Raw genomic sequence first — 9629 nt, 5'->3', positions numbered from 1 at the left:
AGAATGGATTTTCAGTAAACTTCCCTTTATTTTTACTTTTCCTTCTGTTATTTTTTCAAGGGGATGGATAAGCATTAGAGCACAGCACAATTATCAGAATAGTTGAATGACAAACAAAAAGCTAGCTAGTTCTGTCCTGCAACACCAAATAGGCTTAAAGATCACAGGGAAAGAAAAACAACTCAAAAGAGAGTTTCAAACCAAAGAATGAATCTGAAATGCTCAATAGAAGTAAAATTCTTACGTTATCAAGAGAAAAAAGATTTAAAAAAGGAAAATTCTTTTCATTATCAGAGTATATATCCCCATATCAAAATTTCCACCGTTCCGCGCTCAAAATGATTCAGTCACAGAAGGGAACTAAGGTGGGAGTCTTAAGAATATAATGGTAGGCTGTGATTCTATTCCCCCCCAGAATAGAACAAAATCCTCATCTGTGCAAGCCTTGCCCCTACCTCAAGAATGAGAGGAGGAAAATGTATCTGATCTAAGGAATGTAGTATTTAGAACATAACAGCAAGCTCCTTCTCAGTCATCTCAAACACGTGGTCTCTTGCATCTGTGAGAGCTGTCTGAAATTTGAAAATCCATCCAGATATTGTAAGAAACTAAAAATCGGGTAAAACAGCTATAAAAAAAAAAGAGAATAATATTGTCATTTGAAGTTACCTGTCCTAATTTGGTGAGGAAGTTACTAGCAAGATTTAAAGATGTGAGTCTTACATCTTCATTTGCCTTAAGTGCTTGAGCAATAACAAAAGCTCCTTCATCCTGCGCGCAAGACAAACTAAGTTAATGCAAGATGATTAGTTTATCAAGACAGGTGGTTGTACTGGAAAAGAGTTGCATACTCTAATTTCATTGAACCCTAAATTGAGTATCGTCAAAGATTCATTCACCACTTTTAAACTCCGAGCAAGGTAGATTGCACCCTGAAAAAGGAAATCGTTATCTACTTTCAGGGAAATTAAAGATTGTCGCAGAATGGAAGAACTATAAACTTTGAATTAAAACCTCGTCTCTAAGTCCATTGGCTCGCAAGTCTAGAGTTGATAAGGTACTATTGTACTTCAACATATCGGCAAAATATTCTGCACCTTTGGCTCCGATCTGCAACAAAATTAGGTGAGCAATTGAGCATGCTAAAAGAGTTCGCTAAAGAGGGGGCACATACGAAACAATCCATGGATTACCTGACACCAACCAAGCATGAGATCTTTTACATTTCCATGAAACTTGAGTACCTCTGCTAATGCCATTGCCCCCTCTGGTCCAATTGGGTTGTAACCAAGTTCTAACTGTTTGTGAAAAATTTGAAGTATAATGTATTCAATTTGGTCCAATAAATCAGTAAAAGCAGATATTTTTTGATGGAACTCACGGAGGTAATGACAGAATTATCTTTCAGAACTTCTGCTATGGCACTAATACCCTTAGCATGTATGTCATTTCCCCCCTGTAAAATTCGCAGAATTCCAGCCATAAGAGCAAATAGAAAATAATGCTCTGATAAGATTAAGAAACCCAACCTCCTCCGCGAACAAAACAAGAAATATTAAATAAAATAGAAAAGAAGAAACAATTCTTACAAGATCGACATTAGTTATCGAGCGGTTCTCCTTCAAAGCTTCTGCAATCATTTCAGCTCCCTGATAAATATGATGTGAATGGAGAAAAAAAAGAAGGAAAAGTCATTGCATATCAAGAGATCGAGTCTGGATCTGCGACGTAAAAACTCAAAAGATCCCTTATTTATGGGGACAGGTTAAACTTTATCCTTCAAATATAACTGTAGATAAAATAAATCCTTCGTTTTGCAAAAAATGAACACATTTGGTCCTTCCCAAATTTGACGTCAATTATTAACAGTAGTTTCTCAAGTGAAAAGCATGTGATTTGTGTTTTCACTTAAAACAAAAAGCCTTCGTCTTTAATCTTCAACACCAAGGAAATCACATACCAACTAAAAGAAACTGGGTTGTATTGAAGTAGGAAACTTAAGGCTATGGATTACATGTGAAGTTTATTGACATAAATGAAAGCAGTAAATTTTTTTGCCAGCTAACTTAGGGAGAAGTTCTTCCCAAGTTCTTGTGCAGGAGTTGTTGCTTGTAGGAACTCTGTCAATGTAATCCATAGCCTTAAGTTTCCGGAATGGGTACTCAACAATAGCTAGTTTGGTCTAATCTACCAAGAATATGGTTGAATTCAGTTTGACTATGTTTCAATCTGATGTTGCCAGCACATGAGCTCTTCTCCGGCAGAAAGTTAATTGTGCTTCTGAGCAACAATCCTGCCGAATGCAACCCCGACCCCATTAATTTCTGAAAAAATTCCTTCTTTGCAGTCCAAAACCCTTGGAACTCTTCACAACAGATTTAACCTTCTGTTACTGAGTCCGTACCAATTTCCTCCAATCATCAATCTTTTTACCTTTCTCCTTCGACCACAAAGCTTTCCTTTTGACTCGGATGAACCCAGTTTAATTATGGTAGATGCAGACAGTTCTAATCTAATCCAAGAGGAGCACAGTTAGGTTTCTCGCTGTTAAAATATTAACGTAAAAGTTGGGCAGGACTATATAAGTATTCATTTTTACAAAGTTAATGTCTGTCCAGATGCATATGTATTTGAAGGACAAAATTAAAGCTACCGCTACAGACTTGGGATTATTTGAGTTTTATCTTCCTGATCTGCTGAAAAAATTTAAAGAAACGTCAGTTCATCCAACACCATGCAACCCTTCTAATTTTCTTCTGGTTAAGATCCCGAAGTGATTAACATAGTCTCGAAATTATATTCTTTAATGGCAAGTACCATTAGAAAATTTCTTAACCAAGTGATTTAACCTTATGATTGGTTTCAAGAACAACTCAGCTATCACCTTCAGCTCTTACTAAGTCATATATTCTTTTTGCTTTTCTCGACAATCAATTCTTACCCTCTTCCCCAAAAATCTTTTCTATCTTATTTTAGTGGTTTCAACTTGACAAAAACTCAAGTTTTCTCATTCTTTGCTTCTGTTACATAAAATAAAACCATAAAATAGATCAAGAGAGTACTGATTGCAGTGAGAAGGACAAGACTGAGAAGAGTCTTCTACATTACAAAGGAAAAAAACTGTGAAAGTTCTAAGTGGTTCAGTTACCTCATCTTTGATATCATTCATATAGAAATTCAACCACAGTAAGCTTTTGCTTTTTTTGACATATTCGGCAACATGAAATGCACCTCTAGCAGTAATTGAATTGTTGGCAAGATCAAGTAAGACAAGTTTCCCTGCAGACATGATGGTGACCTTTCAAAAAAGATGCACAGGAAACAACACCAATATATGTTTAAAGAGAATGGTTAATGATATCCCATGAGCAAACCTTTACACAAAGATAAGCCAGAGATTAATGCCCGTACTCCTTCATCGCCAACAGAGTTCCCCTGCAAATAAAGTTCCTGCACATAAAGAATCTTCTCAAACACATTTGAATATACAGGTGTATGTTTATGATATACAGTAATATGTAAACAATAGCCCATTCCCATTTTTGGGCGGAACAGATCTAGATTCAACCTCGGATCGTTGGTGAGGAACATTACGAAACCACCCAAAGAAGTTTATTTAATAACATTAGCTCATTTAACACTTTATCCCAATGTCAGCAGTCACAGAGGAAATTGAAGATTTTGAAAAGAAAAGCTCTTCTATACAATCAAATGGAAACATGAGTAACAACAACAACATACCCAATGTAATCCCACAAGTGGGGTTGGGGGTGGGGAGAGTGTACCCAGACCTTACTCATACCTCGTGGAAGTAGAGAGGTTGTTTCCCCCCAAAAAATGGAAACATGAGTGCAGAAGTTAAATACCAAGAAACAGTCCAATGACACAGAAGCAAGATATCAAGGCTAACAAAAAGCTCAATTATTCGCTAAGTCAAACTACAAGAACAAAAAAAAGAGCAAAAGGTGAAGGGTCTCAGTGGGAGGAAAGAATCGATTAGAAATGTACCCTCAAGGACTTATTGCTCACCCGGCCTTTTGCCAGTGCTGCAGCCCCTAAAGCGCCACCATAATTGCCGCTGAACAGTTAATTAAAGCACATAAATTAAAAGATATAAGGGATTGATATGCCTTCCCTCACAAATTAAAATCCACTTCATTCGCCCCCACCCCCACCCTCCACACCAATAAAGAAAAAACAAATAATTAACTGCTAAATTGGACATATGACAATTGAGGATGGGCACAGAAAGACAGCAGAATAAATTTTGCTTACTTGAGATGCAAGGATTGTAAAGTTTTATTCTCAAGAAGTGATCCAGCAAGACCTGAAAATCCCTAATACCATATTCAAATCAAACATGTTTCCCATCAGAAATGAGATAATTAATAACTAGGAAATACAAATTACAAGTTCTGTTTAATAACATACAGAATAGTCAATCAGATTATTGTTTAGTTCAAGAACACGCAAGGTTGCATTTTTTTCAGCATTTCACCGATGGCTTTGGCTCCCTGCAAAATTCAGCCGAACCATTGCAGAGAAATTTAGGCAATAATATACCAGAAAGCAGAAAATGCTATCGCAAGTTAACAACAGCACTTTAATTAAATGCTAAGGGCATGTTCAGACCTCATCTCCTAAGCCAGTGCTGTTCAGCTGGAGCTTTTGAATACCAGAGTTATTTGCCAGTATATCACATAGACACTGCAAACACAAATTAACACCAAATAGTCGTGATTGATCCTGAAGTGCCAAGGCGGAGATGAGAAATACAATGCAAAGTATGACCATAAATATACATGTTAAATTGGTATAACAGTAAAGCAAGTGTAAAGGGAAAGTTAGGATCTGCTTATTAGTCATCTGTATTCCAAGAACTCACTCCTTTGGATTTTCAACTATATCATCTGTGCATTACCTTGGCTCCTTCATCCCCAATAGCATTTCCAGATAGGTTAAGAGTCTTTAGAGCAATATTTGATTGCAATATGCCATCAAAGGCCTTCAATCCATCTGCAGTTATTCCATTAGCAGCAAAGTTTACTTCCTCGGCTGTCTGGAAATCATATGCAAGGAAATGCAGTGTACATTGGCAAATGAACCAAACTTGCCCAAAAATATTATTCCAGGGAAAAAAGAAGCTAAGATTGTATTGTTACTTGTCTACATTATGGCTTCATCTTGTTACTTGTCTACATTATGGCTTCATCCTCTTGGATTAAAAAGATATACCATGGTTATACGTTTCGTAATAAATAATGACATACTCCACACAGATAAAGGAAGAAGGAAAGGGGGGGGGGGGGCTGGACATTACCTGATTATATGCTAAACTCTCAGCTAGGAAAAAGAGCCCCTCATCTCCAAAGTTACGACCTGCCAAAGCCTAAAACATTCAATCCAATACCTCTTGTGACTTGCAACTTTAATCTTTAATCAGTATGCAAAGCATGTAGAATCACAATACAAGGAAGATGCCGCAAAACTTTGGTTTTAGAGTGTTGCGCACTTGGTGGGGGAAGTTTATAAATGAAACAAGTTTAGAAAATGTCCTTCAGACACAATCAGTATGCAGAACATGTTTTTTTAATCATAAATCAAGGTAAGCTTTGGTCTTTATATGATTAACTTTCTAAGAAGGTGGGAATTAAAAATTTAACAAGTTAAGGCAAATCTTTTAACATCATCATCACATTTCTGAAAACTACAAATGATAGAAGGCTCTTGATCAAAGGTATAAAAAAGGAAGATATCCATTATGACAGCATTTAGCATAGACGAACACCAATTTTAATAGCTGAAACAGTTGAGCCAGAACTGACTGCAATTTTACCTGACATGTCAACAATGCTGAAAGATCTAAGCTCTTTAGCAAACTCATTAAGCCTCAGCTTGGATTCTCTTTCAATCTTTGCACCAAAACCAGGCAACAAGTTTGTCCCAGCGGCAATGGACCACTTCAATCCCTGAGTAGATTTGCTTTCTTCTGATGTCTTGGCTGGTTTGGGTAGAAGAACTTTCTCCACCAGCTTCCACAAAACTGTCAACTGAACACATAGATTAGTACGATATAGAGATTTCTCCTTCTTCACAAGATCTCTATTTCCAATCACAATTAATTGGAGGAAGATCTTCAGTCTAGCAGCCACATTCTCAAAGTTGGAATGATATAACTTGTAACAAGCTCGTTGGGAAGGGTGCAGCAATAGAAATGGCCAGGGCTTATAGTCAATGATGGAACCAGAGCAACAATGTGTAAAACTAAGAAATTTATTCTTTCTACAGATGAAAGCTAAGCAGCTCCTCAATTTTTCGGGCAGAAAGAGCTCAGAAGTGATTCGTAGAGGTAATTGACACTGAAAGATGAATTCAACTGCATCATATAGAATAGAAGTATGGAGCAACATCTTTGGAGATGGATATGTAAAAACTTTGACTGTTAAGATAAATTAGACGCAGCGATACCAGTGGTTGATTAACTGTCTATTAGAATTTGACAGTGTAAAACAAGAAGAGAGAAATGAGCTCTTGTAACTAAAGGTTTAACCGCATTCAAGGAGCTCCTCATATAGAGATTCTGAACTAAATTAAGAAGGAAAGTTTACTAATTCCCGCGCTCCTAATTAATAAAACATAATTATTAAGAATATTTTACACAATATGTTTTAACGATTCACTTAACGTCAAGCATGCCCCTTCAAATTCAAGATGGTGAAATAACTAGAAAGGTAATTGGAACATAAACAGTGAAGTTGCAGCACCTATTTCTCAAAAGCTGTTAGAAAATGACTCTTAAAGAGGAAAGATAATTTTCAATGGTAAATTTATATCAGATAATTAAAACATATTAAATTAATTAGAATGATTGCAACAACTGGGAACCTAAAAAAGAGATCAGTGTCCCTCTGTCAATACGAGTGCAGGCAGCAGAAAATCTAAAATGATATCAAAAGGCTGCAAAATGAAAATGGCAATCCTGTTCGGCTGTAAGGTGCCTTGCACTTCTAAGTTTTAAATCTAAGCCTCTAAATGCTGAAACATTACTGTGTTCACTCATTTTCTTAGTCACGAATAACTCAACAAAAAGAGGGTAATCCGTTGCAGGGAGTACTGCTTAAAAGGTTCCATATAAAGAGCCTTTAGTTCTCCATTCATGGTTGAATACCAGGTCTCTGTCATATTGCCAAGCACTCCAATAACTTCAAACTTTTCTAGTAAGTTGAGAATTTTCTCACAAGACCTCATGAATCCTGACCTCTTCCAGTATCCTCCAAAACTGGAAACCCACTTAAGTTAGACCCTTGCTCCAAATGCTGAAGCCTTGCCTGCCACTAACGTGGCATTGTGAAAAATACAAGATCAATAATGTCAAATTTACCATTTGCAATTTCATTTATTTTGCCACAGAAATAAGGTGCATTGCAATTGAGCTTAAACTAGTAGCAAAAAGATGCAAAACTAATCCCAATAACAAGGAAAACAGAAACTAAAAACCATTACAGCGACATAATGGAAAGCAAACATTGCACACTTTCCTTTTTAATCCGTCCCAATTTATGTGGAACACTTTCCTTTTTAATCCATCAAAAAAATGTCACCTTTCTATAATTACCCTTAATAAAATAATTTATAGGCGCCCAAATAATCAAGTACTATTTTAGATCACAAATTTCGAAAGAGTTTTTTTTTATTAAACTTCGTGTCAAATTAAAAAGGTGTTACATATATTGAAAGAAGTAAATTTTTTAACTACTTATTTTATTTATTGTTCAAACCCGAAAGTACTCAAACGCAAAATCCTTATCAATTAGGACAGCCCGGTGCACTAAAGCTCCCGATATGCGCAGGGTTCGGGGAAGATCCTTCTCAATTCGGCATAAGAAATTAAAGCTATCAAAGATGAAAATAGGCAAAATGTCAATACCAAAAGAGATAACCACAAAAGCACCAGTGGGCACAGCAAACGAAACAATTCGGTCAACAGGTATTGCTGGCGTTTGAGCTTGTGATTCCTTATAAACTCTCCGAGAATTCGTCGAACGTCTCGGACCAGTATTAGACGACGAAGCAGCTCTAACAATTACACGTCTCAATTGCAAGCATTTTCTTCTTCTACTACTGATACAAATCGGAGAAATATGAATCAAACAATAACTGGATGAACTGTTCAATGATTTCTTCAATCCGTATCCGGCCTTTCTAGGATTAAATTCAAAATTCACCCAAAATTACAAGGAGAAAAAAAAAGTGAGAATTTAGTCATAAGCTTAAGTTCAAGTGAGCTAAAAAGTAGAGGAAAATACCGTTGGATGAGAGCACACAGAGAGTGTAGAAGATGAGCCCATGGAGAGTGAGAGAGACAGTGAAAGGAATGAAGAGAGAGTTCCAGAAGAGGAGATAAAGCGCAGCGTTGGCGTTGCAGTGATGATGATCTGACGGAATATTTAGGCCTAGCCAATTACTATAAATTTAGCCCACAAACACATTAGACTTTATAGAATGGACTTTTACCCCAAAATTAATTAGCAATTAACAACTAAAAAATAAAGGGATAATTTCAAATATATACAATAAACTAATTAATTTACAATCAATATAGCCATATTTTATTTACATAAAAAATAGCCAAAAAAAGGTCATTGGCTGAGGCTCAATTCAGCCCAATGCCATTAGGCCTTTTTTGGTTGCTTTCCTTTTCTTTTTCATTTTTTCATTAATTAATAAAGTCTACTACCACCTTATATTATTTAGTGAACTTAAAAATTGAAAATATTCAAATGTATACTTGTGTTTAAGATTTGAAAATAGAAATAATTATGTCATCGAAACATACCTTACAAAAAACTTCATGCTGATAACGCGTTATAAATAAAATGACAAATCAAATTAAGAAAAGAGAAGAATACAATAAGATTACTTACTTGCTCTCTCTTCCTTCCTCTTAATTTGGTTTGTCATTTTATTTATAACACATTCTTAATAATTATTTCTTATTCATATCTTTTCCTCAACATCTTACTTTGCAAAAATCGATGAAAAATGGTGTCTTTTGATCTAAGATACTAATTGAGTCGTTATATAGTCTTTAGGACTGGGCGTTCGGTCGGTTTGATTTGATTTACGGTTTAATTTTTTGATTATTAATCCGAACCAAACTAAAATAAATTCAATTTAATTCAACTTTTGCAATTTCAATTCGGTTTACTTTGGTTCGTGAGATTTTTCCACTAGCCCTCAAAATTAGGGCTGTTCAAAACCGACCGCTACCGATAACCCAACCGCAAAATTGGCTTATTGGATTATTGGTATTGGGTTATCGGATTAGCGGGTGGGGAATGGATTTAAATTTTATAATTAACGGCTTATCGGTGTGGGGACGGATTACTCAATTTTGTTATTGGGTAAACCGTTAACCCGTTAAGAATTTATTATATTTTTATCTCTAAACATATAAAATATGTATGATAATTATAATTTATAAATCTAAAGATAAGCCTCAATAGGCCAAGCCCAAGCCCATTTAGTTAAACAGGCCAAGCCATTTAGAGTAAACACTGTAACTAATTCCTAAACCTAATTTTTCCTAAACCTAAATAAGAGTATAAGAGATTAAGAGTGACACTTTG

General features: G+C 35.7%; 1 pseudogene; it reads right to left on the bottom strand.

Moving 5' to 3' along the window:
- Positions 1 to 208: 208 nt before the first annotated feature.
- LOC129869986 (uncharacterized) lies at positions 209 to 8461 on the bottom strand (annotated as a pseudogene).
- Positions 8462 to 9629: the final 1168 nt, after the last annotated feature.

Source organism: Solanum dulcamara, chromosome 2 (genome assembly GCF_947179165.1).
Source record: "Solanum dulcamara chromosome 2, daSolDulc1.2, whole genome shotgun sequence".
Taxonomy (NCBI): Eukaryota; Viridiplantae; Streptophyta; class Magnoliopsida; order Solanales; family Solanaceae; genus Solanum; species Solanum dulcamara.
Note: the sequence above shows the minus strand (reverse complement) of the source record. Positions and strands in the feature narration are given on the sequence as shown.